The 18,350-nt window shown below is 35.5% G+C and overlaps 1 protein-coding gene across 3 annotated transcripts in view; it reads right to left on the reverse strand.

Annotated features, from left to right (window-relative positions):
• Window positions 1–18,350, reverse strand: part of LOC145265408 (uncharacterized) — a 73,544-nt gene that overhangs the window by 20,381 nt on the left and 34,813 nt on the right. Inside the window, exon 1 of one of the 3 annotated variants that reach the window (XM_080121235.1) lies at window positions 14,729–15,207. The exons of 1 other annotated variant lie outside the window; for it this stretch is intronic. The gene's annotated coding sequence lies outside the window, so the exon portion shown is untranslated. Of the gene's footprint in view, window positions 1–14,728; window positions 15,208–18,350 lie in introns of those variants that run through there. One more of the 3 variants, XM_080121237.1, reaches the window with a different exon arrangement.

Below are 18,350 nucleotides of genomic sequence, written 5' to 3' on the forward strand. Positions count from 1 at the left end.
ATTGAAGATTTAAAAGAAAAAATATATATTTACAAAACATTTTTTTTTTTTTTAAGTAAGTAACAAAACGAACGTATTTAAATAAAAGATATTTAAATAAATGGGTGTCTTCTGTTTCGGATTTTTGCGACCAAATCTTTAAATCTCGCTTGTTTATACTTGTGATTTTATTATGCATAAACATTGTCTCGGCCTAGAAGGATTTCTCCTTCACTGACCACCGACATACATCGCAATTTAAATAAATATTGAGGTAAAGTGGTGGTGATGGTGTAGGAAAAAGGGTCGGGGGGGGGGATCTTTAACCTTGGTGGGGAAGCCTCCTAGAGATGATGTCTCGATAAAACTATCGGTGGTGGTGTAACCTAAAATTCGTTAACCCCATTTATGGGAGAATGTCAAATCAAAATATTGAAAATAACGACGTGAATGAGGTTGGAACATCTTGCGAAGGTCTCACGTCTGGCAAGTGTCCCACTGGTCAACAGGGTGGGTCCTGTCGTCATCATACAACTGTTCGAAATTGTAAGGATGTGGCTGGATATAGGGGGAATGAGAATTGTCAGACACGAAAGGAGTTGGAACAGGAAATGTAAAAAAAACCATAGACGGATGAGGAAAGAAGAGCATTGTGGGAATGCTTTGTAAGAAGTGGAAGTACCAAATCTGGTGGATGTATCCGAAAAGTGAAGGAAGAATGGGAATTGAGAGGAGGAGGAGCTAGAAGTGTCGCGAGTTTGGTATCCCAGTTAAAACAAATTAATAATAACAACCTACTTTCAGTGATTGTAGGGAAAGAGATTGAACGGATGGTTAGGAATGAAATGAATAGTGAAAGTAAAATTGATGAAACTCGCTCTGATGAAAGAACTGAGAGAGTGGAAGTGCAGAAGGGAAATGTAAGCGATGATGGGAGGCAGACAACTGAGGAGGAATGGAATCCTATGGTTAAGGGAAATGATGAGAAGGAGTTTGAAGGATCTAAGGCAGATGAGATCATTGACTCTGAGACAATGGAACCAGTGGAAGGAGCAGATGTATGGAAAAGTGGTGATGAAGTTAGAGCTTTGACTTCTGTAGAAAAAGAAGTACTTCAGAAGTTAAGAAAAGTTCTTCTTGGAGACGAGATCATAGATATTCCAAGTATGAAGAGTAGTGATAGGCGGAGGGTAATAAGCAAAGTAAAAATAGTTCAAGGAATAATTCACAACATCATAAGAAAGAACATATCGATTACGGAACTTAACAGGCTTCTGTATGCAGCGTCATACGTTATTGCGAATCGTCTTGGCTTAATACAGAAGAAAAAGAGAGAAATGAAGGATAGAAGTCATACTGGCAGAGGCGGCTTGAAGAAAGTATTAAACGGTGGCGGAAAGACATTGGTAGAATCGAAGAAATAAGAAAAGGAGCTAAACTAAGGCAGAAAGCCAAGGACAAGCTTGAAAGGAGATATAGATTGCTGGAAAAGGGAATGATGACCATTCTAACAATGTTGACAGAGAAGGTCCACACTGGTGGTATGAAAATTAGGAACTTTGTTGGAAAAGTATTGCATTTCGGCAGAACAACCTTTTCTGGAACAATCAATCTCAGCTGTATAAAGAATTAAATGGTAGTAAACAGGTGGGAAATAACAACACTCCAAATGCAGATGATGCCAGGAAGTTTTCGAGTGGGATTTGGTCTGTCGAAGGGCGATATAATAAGAAGGCTAGCTGGTTGGGAGAGGTAAGAGAAATGCTATCAGGAATGCAGCAGATGAAGAATGTTGAGATAACCATTGATGACGTGAAGGCTTGCATATGAAGGATGACAAACTGGAAGGCACCTGGTCCAGATGGAGTGATGGGCTTCTGGTTCAAACAGTTCCAATGTCTTGATTCACCTATAGCTGCTGCCCTGCAAAGGGTTGTCGAGTCGAGAAATGTTCCTGATTGGCTTGTTAATGGAAGGACGACACTAATTTGGAAAGATCCTGCAAAGGGAACAGATGCCAACAATTACCGACCAATTACATGTCTACCACTAATGTGGAAACTGTTAACTGGAATCTTTGCAGAAAAAATTTATGGACATTTTGTGAGTAATGGTGTTTTCCCTGATGAACAGAAAGAGTGTCAGAACGGTTCGAGGGGTACCAAGGAGCAACTACTGATTGATAAGGCAGTAATGCAGGATGGAAAGAGGAAGAAGAGGAATCTGAGTGTAGCATGGATCGATTACAGACATGGCTTCTCATTCATGGATCCGTGAAACACTATTGATGATGAAGGTAGCTAGGAATGTGGTAGGGCTTTTGGAGATAAGTATGGCTCAATGGAAAACAACAGCAAACAGAGAGGTGCTGGGGCAGGTTGGCATTAAACGTGGAATATTTCAAGGAGATTCGTTATTGCCACTTCTTTTTGTAATGATAATGATGCTACTGAGCATCCTCTTGAAGAGACAGAAACTGGGGTATAACTTTGGATCTGGTGGAAGACGCCTCAACCATCTACTGTTTATGGATGGTTTGAAAATATTCAGTAGAAATGAAAAGGAAATGGAGAGACTGGTAGAGCTTGTAGGGAAGACATCAGGATGGAGTTTGGGATTAGTAAATGTGCTGGTGATGAAAAGGGGAGTAAAGGTTAATTTGAATGGAATAGTGCTGCGAAATGGAGAAATTATGAAAGAAATTGAAGATACAGGGTGTAAGTATTTGAGAGTGTTGGAAGGTGTAGGCATCATGACCAGAGAAATGAAGGAGAAAGTCAAGAAGGAGTAGCTTAGAAGAGTGAAACAAATTGCGAAGTTAAAATTGTATGGAGGAAACCTAATGAAAGCGGTGAATGCATGGGCAGTCAGTGTTTTGAGATACAGTGTAGGAATGGTCTGACAAGGAGTTGTATGCCATAGATATCAAAACAAGAAAAGTTTTAGCAATGTTTGGTATATTCAACATTTGAAGTAGTGTAGCGAGGCTGTATCAAAAGAGGAAAGATGGTGGGAGAGGATTGAAAAGTGTAAAAGATTGTGTTAGAACTGGAGAGATGTTGTTAAAGGAGCATGTGGTTAGAAGTGAGGAGTGGATGCTTAAGGTTGTGGCCAATGAAGTGGAGGTATGTGAGACCAAGGCTGATTATGTGAAACGTATGGATAGAGAAAGCTCAGAGGAACTGGCTAGGAAGAAAATGCATGGAAGGTTCTTCCAGGATATAGCAGTAGTAGTTGATGAAAGATCATGGCAATGGCTTAGAACTGGGTATCTGGCGAAGAGTACTGAAGCTTTTGTTTGTGCAGCACAAGAGCAGGCATTAGAAACATGATTGTTCAAAAAAGTGGTATTAGGAGAGAAAGTTGCTGCAGAATGCCGGATTTGTAGTAAGACCTCAGAATCAATTGCGCACCTTGCAGCAGGGTGTAGTGGATTACCCCAGAGAGAGTACCGCAAAAGACATGATCGCATGGGACTCTGGATATATTGGGAGGTCTGTAAGAAGGTTGGGGTGAAATGTGCTGGAAAGTGGTTAGAGGAGGTGCCTGATGAAGTGAGAACAAGTGAGGATGGCAAGGTAGAGGTATGGTTGGACAAAAGTGTCATAACGACCAAGCAATTGGAACATAATCATCCGGATTTGGTCGTCATTGACAAAGTCTCAAAAAACTGGCAGAGTTTTGAGTACCCATGGCCAGGAATGTGAGAGAGAAGGAAAATGAGAAGTGGAGCAATTATGCTCCATTGGCCTTGGAGATAATGCATATGCATGGGGTTAAAATCACGGTCATAGTTGGTACACTAGGAGTAGTATCAAGTCATCTGGAAGGACAATTGAAAAACTATGAATCCCCAATGTTTTAGGCGGCCTCCAGACTTCTGCTGTTGTAGGTACCACCAACATCCTTAGGAAAACCCTTGATCTTTGAAGCTCCTGGTTTGGAGCCGGGATTAAGGGAAATCCTCTGGAAATGAATCCCATCCCTTTCTAGGGAGACGTTGATAAACGAAATCAGAATTATTAATATTATTATTATTTCTGTCGTCACATTTTGTGTCTGGTTGTTGTTGTTGTTGCTGATTTTATGCTGATAGGTGAATCATAATAAATGGCCATAAGATCTTCTTTTCTCAGTCTTCCAGCACTTTCCACAATATTCTAATTGTTCCCAACAAGGTGGTCTTCTGAAGCGCTCCAACATTGCAAAGGATCCCAATTTTCTTAATGCACTTGTCAAATCCTTTTGTTACACTCCCCATCAAAACAACTTCCACAATCGTTTTATCTCTCTTTTAAAGACTTGGTACTTTTCGAACTTCTCCTTTTCTATTTCCTCCTCATTCACATTTATCATCATTATTATTTATCATCATCATCATCATCATCATCATCATCATCATCATCATCATTATTTAATATCATTATTATTATTATTATTTATCATCATCATCATCATTATTATTATTCATTATCATCATCATTATTATCATTATTATTTGTCATCATCATCATCATCATCATCATCATCATTATTATTGTTATTTAATATCATTATTATTATTATTATCATCTATTATCATCATTATCATCATTATTATTATTATTATTATTATCTCTTATCATCATTATCATTATTATTATTATTATTATTATCATTATTATTATTATTATGATTATCTATTATCATCATTATCATCATTATTATTATTATTATTTACTCACTAGGAGTAGTCATACAGGCCATCATCAGATATTTCTTTTTGAGAACAATTTGTGGTATTCTCTGGAGTCTGAATGACAACAAGTCATCCCAGATTTCCAGTACTCTCCATTCCTTTCGATAACCTTTGCAATTGAATTTGCATTATCACAAAAGCCGCTTACCATTGATTTCTCATTGGCAGCGACATTGGTCTTCACTTGAATTTGGCTGACAATAAGCTTCCCCAAGGTCTCAGTCCTCTTTGTACTCATCCAACAGAGGCCTGCCTAGTGCTTTCACTCCTCGGTCATTCCATCCTCCTTGACCCTCTTCACTTATTTCATGTGGCGTCAGTTTATGTTGACACACATGCACATCAAAAAAGGCTGTGGCACAGGGGGTTAACTTGCAATTATGTAGTTTCAGTTTTCATGATTCCATGTGATGTCCTTTTGTGTTTTACCTCTGTAGCAGTTTCTGTGTGTCCAGCTTGTGCCTGTAGCTCATGTGTGTTAGTCTCCGCATTCCTTAATATTTCAACTGTTTTTATTACTGTTATTCATTGTATCTTCTCAGCTATCCCTCTGATTCCAATCTCTCCCATTCTTTTTTCAAAGTTTTTCAGTATTGTTCCTAGTGCTCCTACTTTTAGTGGTGTTATCTAAACTTTCTTCATCTTCTATATTCCTTTGAGTTCTCTGGCCAGTTCAGTCTATTTGCTCCACTTCTCTGTCTTCTTGATCTTCACCTTGTGGTCTGCTGGAACGGCAAAATCTACTATCTGTAGGACTTTTCCTTCTTGTTAACAATTATGACATCCGGTCTTCTTGCTTGGATAGGTTTATCGGTTTTTATATCCATGTCCCATGGGGTTTTGTGACTTTCATTTTCAAGTACTACTGCCGGTGTGTGTTTGTACCATGTTTCTAGGCATTCAAAATGGACTTTATTTGCATAATTCCCAGTGTACTACTTTCCCCACTTGATCATGACTACTTTTATATTCATTTTGGGCTAGTTTGCTGTATTTGCTATATATGTGGTTTATTGCTTTGTCTCTTTGTTCACAGAGTCTGTATTTGCTGTTTTCTTGTGTTTTGTTAATTTTTGCTTTGATGTGCTTGATTTTAATTGCATTATCTTGTGTGGCTGTTATTACGGATTTAGTTCCTCTGTTTAGGTTTCCTTTTCGCATCCACGTCCAACTGTTTTTTTTAGTCTCATCTATGTAGCTGTTTCTCTTCCCATTTTTCTTTTCTTGTCTACCCCTTATCTCTTCATTTTCTGTTTTGTATGTTTTTTCAGTGTCTATTGCTGCAGTAATTATTTTTTCGGAGTTCTGCATTATGCATGCTTCTAATTCTTTTCTTGTGTCTTTTACACAGTCTTCAATACAAACCAGTCCCCTTCCTCCATCTTTCCATTTCAAATAGAGTCGGTCAGCATCATCCTTTGGATGTAGTGCATTGTGCATTGTCATGAGTTTCTTGGTTTTCTCATCAAGATGTCTCAGTTTTTTTTTAGTCCAACCTATAAACGGTCCAGAGTAAGACAGATATGAATAGAGGCTGAAGAGCGCCCGACATAGGCGACCAGATATTTTTTTTTTTTGAGGATTTGTAAACCAACGGTACGGATGTTTTTCTGATCTTCTGTAACACACACACACACACACACACACACACACACACACACACACACACACACACACACACACACACACACACAGTCTTTTGAAAACGATCTCTTTAGTCAGTACTATCAGAATACTCTAATATTAATAGGTGTTATCTTCCCTTTAATTGCATAAGGGTCAGAGTTATCTGTCCCTCATTCCTTTTGTTGTTCATAAAGGGGCTCTTGGCACAGGCCAGGATCAAAGTGTAGTATCTTTCTAATACTACACCTAAGTTAATTTGTTGTTAATCAATGGAGATGGGGGGGGGCTTTCTATACTAAGACAATTTAATTTTACCTCCTTCCAGAGTGCACCTTTTCGGGGAGCCAGCTCCCTGAAAACGAGTTTGTGTCACATTTTGCTTTCGTGGGGAAGCAAATAAAGACCGAAGGGGCTACTATGTACTTGTCGCTATGTCAATAAAGCAAGGCGCTTCGTGTGTGTGTGTTCGAATACAATTTCTATACTTTATTCTCCAACCTGGAACACCATGGAAATGGAAAAACAAAGGAATGTCTGTCTTGTCTGATTTTTTACTGGAATAGGAACTGCCTAACAGGATTGAGAAAACTGAAAACAATAAAACACATAAATTTGTGAGTCACTGTTTCGTTCATTTGTCTCAGTACAGTTCTTTGACATTTAGAAGCACTTTTAATGATTACTAAGTTTTTGATATCATTTTTAACTTAGATTAAAGTATTAGATTGGTGTAAAAAAATAATGTCGTTTTTTGATGTTCAACTATATATATATATATACTAGCATTTCATCCCGGCGTTGCCCGGGTGTTTGGAGGTGTATGTTAAGCAAAAAAAAAAAAGAGAAAAAAAGCGGTCAATTTTGTTAACTTTGAGCTCTATTATGACCCCTTAACATTTATTGTTTTGGGCTCAAATCAAGTTATTAAGTTAGATCCATGTCCAAGGAACCTATATCTAAAACTTCAAGTGTTTAGACCCAAAATTGTCGGAGGAGTTTGGTAGTGTTCTCAAAGGTCAAGTCGTTGAACTTTTACCCCTTAACAGCCAAATTTCTGACCGAAAACGGATTACAAAGATTTTCCCAAATCTCACTACCCTGTAGATCAAAATTCGAATCTGTAGACTTAAAATTGACAGAGTTATTGAGTAGGGAAATGTACACACACAGACACACACACAGACACGTTCACTTTTATATATATGTGTGTGTGTGTGTGTGTGTGTGTGTGTGTCTGTGTGTGTCTGTGTCTGTGTCTGTGTCTGTGTATTTAGGAAGCATTTTTTCTTTAAGGCATATTTCATTAAATAAAATAGACGTTTTTTGTCTATTAATTCTATTTTCGATCCTTTCCAACTTCAGAATAAGAGTGTTCACTTCTGGCAGGAACTGGCTGATGTAGTCACCATATTTATCATAAATCTTAGTACTTTCCAATCCTTATTTATTATAAGTCCTAAGACTTATCATAAATATGATGACTACATCAGCCATGCCTGCCAGAAGTGAGGACTGTTATTCAGAAGTTGGCAAGGATTGAAAATAGAATTAAAAAACGTCTATCTTATTTAATGATATATATATATATATATATATATATATATATATATATATATATATATATATATATATATATATTAGTTGGATGACTGCGTCCTTTGTCAAGACAAAGTAGGTCCATTCCACAGTCAGATTTTGCCACGGTTTGCTTGATCTGTGTTAGTTAATAGAATTTCTTGTGTGCAGGGTGTTTGCCCAGTTGGCTTAGTGCTTGCCTCGCATGCAAGAGACTCGAGTTTTGAATCCCGGGTTCGGATATGTCTAATTGATGAGTCCAAATGAGGGCGAAACTCAAGTCTTGGACATTCGGTTTGTTGGCTGTCATGGCTCTTGTGGGCTGTGACGTTGTTTAGCTGGGGAAATAATTATATATATATATATATATATATATATATATATATATATATATATATATATATATATATATATATATAAAATAAAAATTACAATTAAATTTACCAAAATGATCCAAGATGGTAAAATTAAAGTATATTATAAATATTAAAGAATTAATATTTATAAAATTATCTCAGCCAGATATAAAAGCTCGATAAAACCAAATAGGAAATAGAGCTTATAATATGAGCAAACAGTTAATAAAATATGTTAAAAAAACCCTTTGAAATGAGTTAAAAACATATTTAATCTGAAAAGGAAACACTAGATAAATGGATAGTCCTTAATTCGCAGAGTTTCAAAGAAATACTTTCCTTCTCATCAGAGGGTAGGAATTAGCAAAATGCGGGATCGGATTTTGCATGCAGAAGTATTTGATGAAACAACAAGTGAAGAAAAAGGTGATTACACATGAATGGATAGTCTGGTGGAAGATAAAAAATTCAGTGACGGTAAAATCCAAATGTAAAACTTCAAGAAAGTTAAAAGAATTTCCATTTGTACAAGTAAAATCCAAGGAAATCCCGTAATTGGAAGAAGATGGTCCATAATAATCCAAAGGCAGAAATCCATGGAATAATTCACAAAAATGTGTACAAGTAAAAAAAGAAAAGATTTCAATAATATTAATAAAACAAAAATAATATATGCTTTTCACTCTACTTCCGAGACATAAATATAAATAAGAAAGATCAGGGAAGAGAAAGAGGAGAAAGAAAAAAAAGAGAAAAAAAATTATGATAAAGTTAAATATAAAATATAAAATAAAGGGAAACAAAAGTCAAAATGACCCAGACAGGAAATGTTAAAGGCGTGAAAAAATATATAGGGCAAAATAATATAGGTCAACTGAAATGTACAGGTCATCACTTAAAAAAAATGTCAGCAAGAGTTGTTAGACGACACTAAATGGAAAATAAATAAATAAATAAATTAATAAATAAATAGAAAATAAATAATGAATAAAGAATAAATACATAAATAAAAAAATAATGAAAAATAAAAAATAAAATATAAAATATAAAATAAAAAAATAAAATAAAAATTATTTAAGGGGAGAGGATGGCCGGTATCTACAAATTCAGGAAAAAGTAAGAAAAAATGTAAGTAAATGTATATAGTAAAATATAAGTAAATATACATACAAGATATGGAAGTGTGGGTAGATTGATGTATTAGATAGATAGGAAAGTTTAAAGAATAAAGCAGAAAATGCAGATAAATAACCGGCCATGCAAAGAAGAGATAAAGAATTAAAATAAAGTATTAAGAAGTATGTAGAAAAACGATAAAGTTAAAGAAAAATTTTTTTTTTTTCAGATTAAATATGTTTTTAACTCATTTCAAAGTGTTTTTTAACATATTTTATTAACTGTTTGTACAATAAATAGACATATATTATATATATATATATATATATATATATATACATATATATATACATATATATATATACACATGTATATATATATATATATAATTATATATATATATATATATATATATATATATATATATATATATATATGCCTATTTATTGTACAAACATTATTGGTTACTTATGTGCATACACGTTTCAGTGGAGTCCCAATTCAGGGGCAACATTTCATCAGACCAAAAAAGAATCGATACAATCAGTATATATATAATTTATAGAACTCATTATGTCTCTCTATCTGTCTGTCTTCATATTTTTAAACTCTATCTCTCCCAAAACTAAAAGACATAGAGTGGTGGTAGGGGCCTCAAATGATTGAATTTTTATGGACCATTCTTTTATGTGTCTTTAGCCGGTGAAAATCGTTTTTAAAGGGTCAAAGGAGGTTAAAATTGAAAAAATTCGTTATACATGTTGTACAATCATCTTAGTTTATTTTTAATCAGTTCATATTCGTGTCATACCAAACTACTCTGTTGATTTTCATTCTTCAGACTCGAGATTTGACATCAGGGGTATTGAGATTTGGAAAAATCTTTTTAATCGGTTTTCGGCCAGAAATTTGGCTGTCAAGGGGTCAAAGTTCAACGATTATACATGTTGTACAATCATCTTAGTTTATTTTTAATCAGTTCATATGCGTATCACGTTGGTACAGTGGTTGAATGCTACAGTTTTGCTTTCAGTTTCGATTCTAACTCATGGCACCCAAATACTGTTTTTTTAATTTTGAAATCACGACTATAATAATATATACAAAATTTGGACCAATTAAAATATCATATTTATGCGTATTTTACAACCAGGCAAAGCCAACCCCCGATAGTATATATATATATATATAAATGAAATTGTCTGTGTGTGTGTGTGTGTGTGTGTGTGTGTGTGTGTGTGTGTGTGTGTGCGCGCGCATGCGCGCGCCTGTGTGTGTACATTTCCATACCAAACTACTTTGTCGATTTTCATTCTTCAGACTTGAGATTTGACATCAAGGATATTGAGATTTGGGAAAATCTTTTTAATCGGTTTTCGGCCAGAAATTTGGCTGTCAAGGGGTCAAAGTTCAACGATTTGACCTTTGAAAAATCTACCAAACTCCTCCGCCAATTTTGGGTCTAACCACTTTAAATTTTAGATGTAGGTTACTTGGACATGGATCAAACTTTTTAATTTGATTTGAGCCCAAAACAATAAATGTTAAAGGGTCAAAATTGGAGTCAAAGTTTTAAAAAATTGACCTCTGCGGTCTCTACCAAATTACTCCGTCAATTTTTAGTCTAAACATTTGAAATCTTGCATAAAGTGTATTCAAACATAAAAGTGGTGCAGCGAATTGAATTGTGGAGAAGTTCTGATACTTTGATTATTTTTTTACAATACATAGAGTGAATCCAAAATATTTTCTGGAATATTTTAATAGCAATAAAATATCGTTTAAACAAGTTTTTTTTTTTTTTTTTTTACACAGTGATCCCCACTTATCAAGGCCCGGAAGCCACTCAGGGATAAGGGTTATTGCAAGTACATTACGTTAGTGTGGAGATTTGATGAAGTGTTTACTTAAGGGGGCGGTTCATCAGGAATTTGTTAACGTTGGACTTGAACACATCCAAATTGTAGTCCGGTGGGAAGCAGGCAGACGGAACAGAGTTCCACAGGCGTGCAGTTCTAAGAAAGAAGCTTTGTTCATGGAATCCGTGTTTTGATTTAGGCACAGATAAAGAGTGGGGGAAACTTTTGACAGTGGATTCAGCTAGACGGGTGTTGTTCGTGAAAGATTGGCGAGGGGGGACCAGAGATTGGAGTTCAGACGAGCACCTGCTGTCAGCACATCTGCGGTAGATCTTGCAGAGCGGAAACCATATTGTGTGTCACTAAGAAGGTTATTCCTGTTGAGGTGGTTGACTATTTCTCTATTTAATATGGATTCCAGCAACTTACTCATAACACACAGGAGACTTATAGGTCTGTACTGAGAGGGAGATGACTTATCACCTGAATTCTTAAATACAGGGCAAACTGATGAGGTCTTCCAGGGAGTCGGAAAGCACTAAAGTAAAAACATATCAGAATATTTCACTGAGTATTTGCCTTACTTTTGGTTACTTTCGATCATTTTCATACAAACTTCTGTATTGTTCAAACCCTCTAAAAGCAAAGTTACATTTTCAACTATGGAAAACAAATTTTGAAATGAAACAATTTTTGATAAAACTGAAATGGAAATGAACACAAGATCTTTGACGTTTTGAAAAAAAGTTTATGAAGCCCATTCTCTAAAAGACTACAAATCTTTTCAGCAATTCAAAGGAAGAGAGCACTTTGAAGATGACTCTTGCTTGGGAAGACCGGAAAGTTAAAAAACAAAAAAAAACTGATGACAAATCTGAAGCTGGTAAAAATTTCATGGAAGATGATCAACGAATAATTGTCAATCTTTCCTAAACATTTCCAATGGATCGATAAATTCAATTCTTCATGATAATTTGGGACTGAGCACGCTTGCTTTCAACGCAAAAGATCCCAGAAGTGTTGTGACTTGATCAACAGAATCTTTAAGGTGATCTTAACATCATTCTCCATATTCTCTCCTGATGACCCAAACTTATCTGTAAGATGAAATATCCCCCCAAAACATGACTATATAAAGTTTACAAAAAGAGAAAAAAACAAACTAAGATATGCAATGAAATACCTCCCCCCCAGCACCATCCTATAAAACTTAGATGAGGAAAGCCCTAGGAAGGCGCCTTTTCTCTCTTGACATTAACTTTATCTGAAAAGAATTACTTCACAAGTGAAAACAACTGATAAACACCATTATATACAAGGATATAAGGTAAGCTGTTTCTTTCAAATACAACATCTTCTGTTGTTCACTTGCTTCATGGCGAGTTTCTTCGACTGTTCTGGTAGTAATTTTTTTATCCTCATTAAACAAAACTGAAGCAGACGAAAATTATCACCGGAAATAAAACGAATTCACCAGCATTATCCTGAGCCCCCCCCCCCCCCCAATCAAAATAATGGTTTTCACGTGAATCTTCAGAACCAATCAAGTTCAAATCTCAGAAGCAGGTCAAAAAGTGATGGCCACAGTTTTCTGGGATTCAGAGGATGTGGTACTGAGAGCTTATCCTGAAAATCAAAGAAGAGTAACAAGAATTGACTATACTGAAGTTTTAGGGAAACTAACGTAAGCTCCGATTAAAGGGAAACTTAATGATGCAACCCTGTTTCATCATGATAATTCACCAGCAAATGTTACAAAAAAAAAAAAAAAAAAGCACAGTTGAAAAAATCTTTAAACTGTCAAATTTGCAATTTTGAATTCTAATACCAACAGCGCTTTTTAAAACCCTTGTACCTGAGTGCCTCTTGGACCTAATGGAAAATTTAAAAAAAAAAAAGAACAGAAAACTAGCAAGACTCGTTCACGGAGGTTGCTCGCGAGAATCAAAGAAATTTATGCTCCCGCTATTGAACCCCATATAAATCTTTTTACCGAATTTTATAGTGTCCTATATATAATTTACAAATAATAATAAACATTCATTTAAACGTCTAGATCATATTAAATCATTTTTTGGAGAGGATAATTATCAAAGTGTTTAATCTACAAGAATGCAAAAAAAAAAACCCCCCAAAAAACTTCATTAACGCTAACATTAACCTTAAGTTGGTGTGGCAATGCGAAAAAAATACGAAAATGGTGCATACAGTGGGTGCAACGAGACCATTAACAGTCAATTTATAGTCTAAGGAGTAAGTAAAAAGTCAATTTGACTTTTGAAAACATATTTAAAAATAATTGGATTTAATAAAAACAGGTAGAGTTTTAAAAAACTCAAAACTAAAAAGTAAACAGGATTGTTTGTCTTTTTAGCTAGATGCAAAGTGTAGTATCTGTTCTGATGCTTCTTATTATTTGGATTATTCGGATAAAAAGTAAAAATTGGAAAACTCAGTTGTAAGTTACACAACACTCAAAATATAATTGTGAATTACTTAGGACTTTTACCCGGTCATAGATGACAGAACGAGAACATGCTACCCTCGTGAATTAAATAAATGGTTCTGTTTGAAATTCTAGGAAAAAAACAAAAAACAAAAGCATTCTTTCCACTATTCACTGAGAAGATCCTTTGTGTCCAATATGCACCTGAAGAACGTCAGAGATTACATTAACTGAAAAGATTTTTTTTTTTTTTCACAAAGGTGTTGTTACCACTTATCAAGGCCCGGGGCCACTCACGGATAGGGGTTAATGTATATATAGTAGTCACTGAAATATTAGCGTAATAATCGTTAGTAGTGGAATTTTGGTATAATTGGTAAAAAAGAGGATGGTTCAACAAGAACTTGCTTATGTTGGACTTGAAGACGACAATATTTTAGTCAGCTGGAAAGCAGACCAGAGTTCCACAGGCGGGCAGTTCTAAGAAAAAAAGCGTTGTCTATGGAATCCACGTTTAGATTTAGGCTCCGATAGAAAGTGGGGAAATTATTGATAGTGGTTTTGGCTAGACGAGTGTTTTTTATGAAAGATTGGCAGGGGGGGTACCATAGATTGGAGCTCAGACGAGTACTTGCTATGAAAATACCGATATAGCAGAGACAGGTTTGCAACGTCTCTTCTATGGGAAAGAGATTGCAAGCAAGAAAAAGTGGCATTGTCCAAATAGTTTAAATTCTCATAAAAAAAAAAAAAAAAAATCAGAAACATAATGTTCTGATACAAAACTTCATTTTTTTCTGTCCTCGTTCAGTAAAGAAGACATCCTTCGAAATTGAGTCAAGTTAAATGTTTGTTTTAATCAAGAGTGTCTTTTTTGGAGAGCTGGATTTTTTCACATTAAAACCAACTTTGTGTTTAACTTCGCGCGTGTGGGGAGACAAGTAAATCGGGACTCCCGGACGATGCCGGGTAGGCATATTTAGTAAAGTAATATAATAGAAAATACTTTCTTGGTAAGATCTAAAATACTTACTTGTGTCATTTGCCGGTGTGAGCAAAGAAATCTATGGACGAGTGGACGGCGTCTATGGAGATCCACAATAAAAACAATACTTTTTTTTTTTTTTTAATCTTTTTATTTTTTTTCCCCATTAGTTGGTCGGGCAGGTTACTGCATTTTTCAAATTATTATTTTTATTAGTCGCCACGACAAGTGCTTTGCTTCCCCCTCTACCTTGATGTCCTGGGTGGTTCGGGTGGACGTGTTATTTCATTAGTTACGTGTATTTCCACCCTATCTTGATTGCCGATGTCAGATGTCAGAGTTCGAACTCAGGGTAACCTCAACGTTTTCATTCATATCGATTTGTTTGCTAAATAGGAAAATTCGTTTTTGATCGAATGCTAGAAATGAAGTAAGTCTAAAAGATCAATAACGCAATTGCATTCTCGTGTGGACAGTCGTAATAGTTTGTTTTAATGTGTAGACTCATTGTTTACATGTGTTGATGTTGTCAACGACTATTAAATACCCATAGTTACTGAGGAGAAGATGAAAAAAAAACAACAACAAAAAAAACTGGACATTTCTTTACAATTATTAGCCCGTCATAAAAAAGGTGCTTCTACAGAATTTAAACCGAACTAAACCGAGTTTATAGAAACAAAAACTTAAATTAGGGTTAGTTTAGAGCGAGGTTATAGTAATAAAAAAAAAAAAAAAAAAAAAAATAGTTCGGTTCAAATTTTGTAGTAGTAGCCCCCCCCCTCAAAAATGACAGCACTTAAACAAACAAAAAAATATATTGAATTTCAATTGAAACAAATGGTAGTTTATGTTTTTTTTTTTTTTTTTTTGGATGTGTTACTATTTGCGACATGACAATTACGTAGGTACAGATTGTTTCACTTGAAATTCAATTTTTTTTAATGTTTGTATAATATAGAAGCGCCAAAATGACTAAAAAAATTATTTTGTATCGATTTTTTTTTTTTTTTTTTTTTGGTATTATTTGGACTTTTAGTGTTTAGATGCTTTTAGGGTATAAACTAAGAAAATAAATAATTCAATACAAGCTTCTGAAATGACGAACACAAACAACTTCATAAAATGTAACACATAACAGGTTTATTAAGGAGAATGTGTACTTGTACCGGCGGGTACCGCTGTCTGACCGGTGATATGTTCCTGGTCAACTCCGGCTACCTGGTGCTATCACGGTAGTTATTCCAGTGAAATCGTCAATGCCGGTTGAAATAACACCGAGGTGGAGAGAGAGCGAAGAAAAATGGTCCGTTCCGTTTGGTGTCTATCAGTAAGGGTATTTATTTGCTCCCCCACCGAGCAAATTAGGCACAAGGCCGATTTTTAAAGTGAGGAGTGAAGGGGAAATGGGGACCAACTCCCCGGGGAGTAGGGGAGCTGGGTAGTGACAATTGGTATGAAGGGTTGCTCCTACATTGACCAAGGTCTTTGCTGGTCTTTGCTTGACACTTATTGCCCAGGCCCCGGGCCTGACTTACGTCAGAGTAAAGAAGATTCTTCAAACGGAATGCTGGCCGAATTCCTTAGGGGATAGAAAGGAATGCGCTGTCCCTGATTGGTCAGTATGTGGCCAAATAGCACAGGGGAGATGTATTGATTCGCAAAAGAAAAAAGTCCCATTTGTTTCTGACTGTTCTCGTCGCGACGTTTCGACCGATGTAACTTTTCATCTTCTTCAGATGCATCTTGTCAAACTCTAGAATCATTTTGTTGAACGATATTTTCGAAAAACAATATTATGTACTTAATTGTCATGTCGAAAATATTAATATATCCACAAATTACAAAAATTCATCCAGTAGTAGAACAACTGTTATTGTGTTATTAGTAAAAAAAAAAAAAAAGAAAAAAAAAAAGAAAAAAATGAAAAAAGAAAAAAAAAGAAAAAAAAAGAAAAAAAAGAAAAAAGTCTATCGCTATAGGTTAAAAATGTCGGAAACCATCACGGTGTAAATGTAAATTTTGCGTTCCGAGTTATGTGTGTGAACTCTTCGTCGTCTACTTCAAATAGATACGGTCAATAATGGCGGGAAAAAGACAGGGGGACATAGTTTTGAAAGCCGGTTTATCATCATTTCTTTGTAGGTTTCCGACTACTTTTTGATTGTATTTGAAAGATTAAAGCATAAAGTTAATTTCCAATAGAAAAAAAATATTTGTACACGTGAAAAAATAGTTATAGTGAAAAATGTTTTCCCGGAGACATTCGGAAACTGACTCGTTCAGCTAAATAAATTCCTTGTAAAAATCCCTTGAAAGATAAATATTAGTTTTCTGGGTCTATTTCAAAGATAATTAGTAAAGTCCTAAGATATTGAATTCTCTAACCCCACCTCCATTCCCTCATTACCACATCACTGCCCCCTTCCAAAAAAGAGTGAGACCAAATAGCCAAGTAGTCAAGGAGAAAGTAAAGACCGAGGAGTGAGCACTGACCAGACCTCCACTGTATATATGCAAAGAGAACTGGGACCTTGGGGAGGCTTATTGCCACTCAAATTCCAGTAAAGACCAATGGCCGCTGCCAACGAGAAATCAATGGCGAGCAGTTGTTGCGATAATGCAAATTTATTTGCAAATGGTATCGAAAGAGATGGAGAGTACTGGAAAATCTGGGGAGACTTGTTTTCACTCAGCTTCCAGGGAACACCACAGGCTATATTCAATGAGATCTTTGAAACCCTGTGTGAAAGCTCCTTGTGAGCCAATAATAATAATAATAATAATAATAATAATAATAATAATAATAATAAAATTTGTTTGTACAAAAAAATAGCTTAATTAGCCTCCAAAAGCAAGAAATTCTAGCTTTGTGTAAGCAAACAAAAACAAACTAAATTGGCTAAGAATGCGATCTATGGAAGCCCAAAATATCAAAAAGTCAAAAGGCTGTCTGAAAATGACGTCAGGTAGTTGGAAGGAGATAGGGAGTGTTGGTTTTCTCCTTTTTTTCCCCCCAGTCGTACATCCATGCATTCATATCGTGAACGTTTGTATAATTTTTACCATTTTTTTAAATTTAATTATTTTTCTGTGTCCCTGCTTGTGAACAAAAATTTTAAAAATTTATTTCTCAAGATTATATAAAAACTAGCAGGACCCGGTAACCAGTGTTGCCCGGTAGAAGCCTGCACCCCCCCCCCTTCGCAAAAAAGTAAACTATGGTTGTTGTTGGTGGCTACTGCCGTTCCTGAACAATTGCGGACACTGGTGGTTGTGGCTGAAATGAAATAATTTGGCTTTCACTGGCGATTAGTGCTGGTTTGGGGCGATAACATGCAGGTACTGTTTGAATCTAAAGAAGCAATTAAGGGAATGCATAAATGAGTATGAATTAATAAAATTACGAAAAATGGTCCATTAGGATAATAATGGAAAGTAAAAACAAGTTTTAGAAGTTAGGGATTCTCACTGCATATGAACTGTTTAGATCGAAATCAGTGGAAACAGTTCTAGCTGTTTCTGTTTGTTGTTCAAGTACTAAGCTAATTAAGGAATACATAAAACTTAGGCACATCACGATAATTAGCCAATACATGACCCCGAAAATGTGGCAGTGGTACATGTTCATTCACACAATTCTAAGGCAGCACGTTCAGGATTGCAGAAC

Source organism: Euprymna scolopes, chromosome 40 (assembly GCF_053919585.1).
Source record: "Euprymna scolopes isolate OS-2025 chromosome 40, ASM5391958v1, whole genome shotgun sequence".
Lineage (NCBI taxonomy): Eukaryota > Metazoa > Mollusca > Cephalopoda > Sepiida > Sepiolidae > Euprymna > Euprymna scolopes.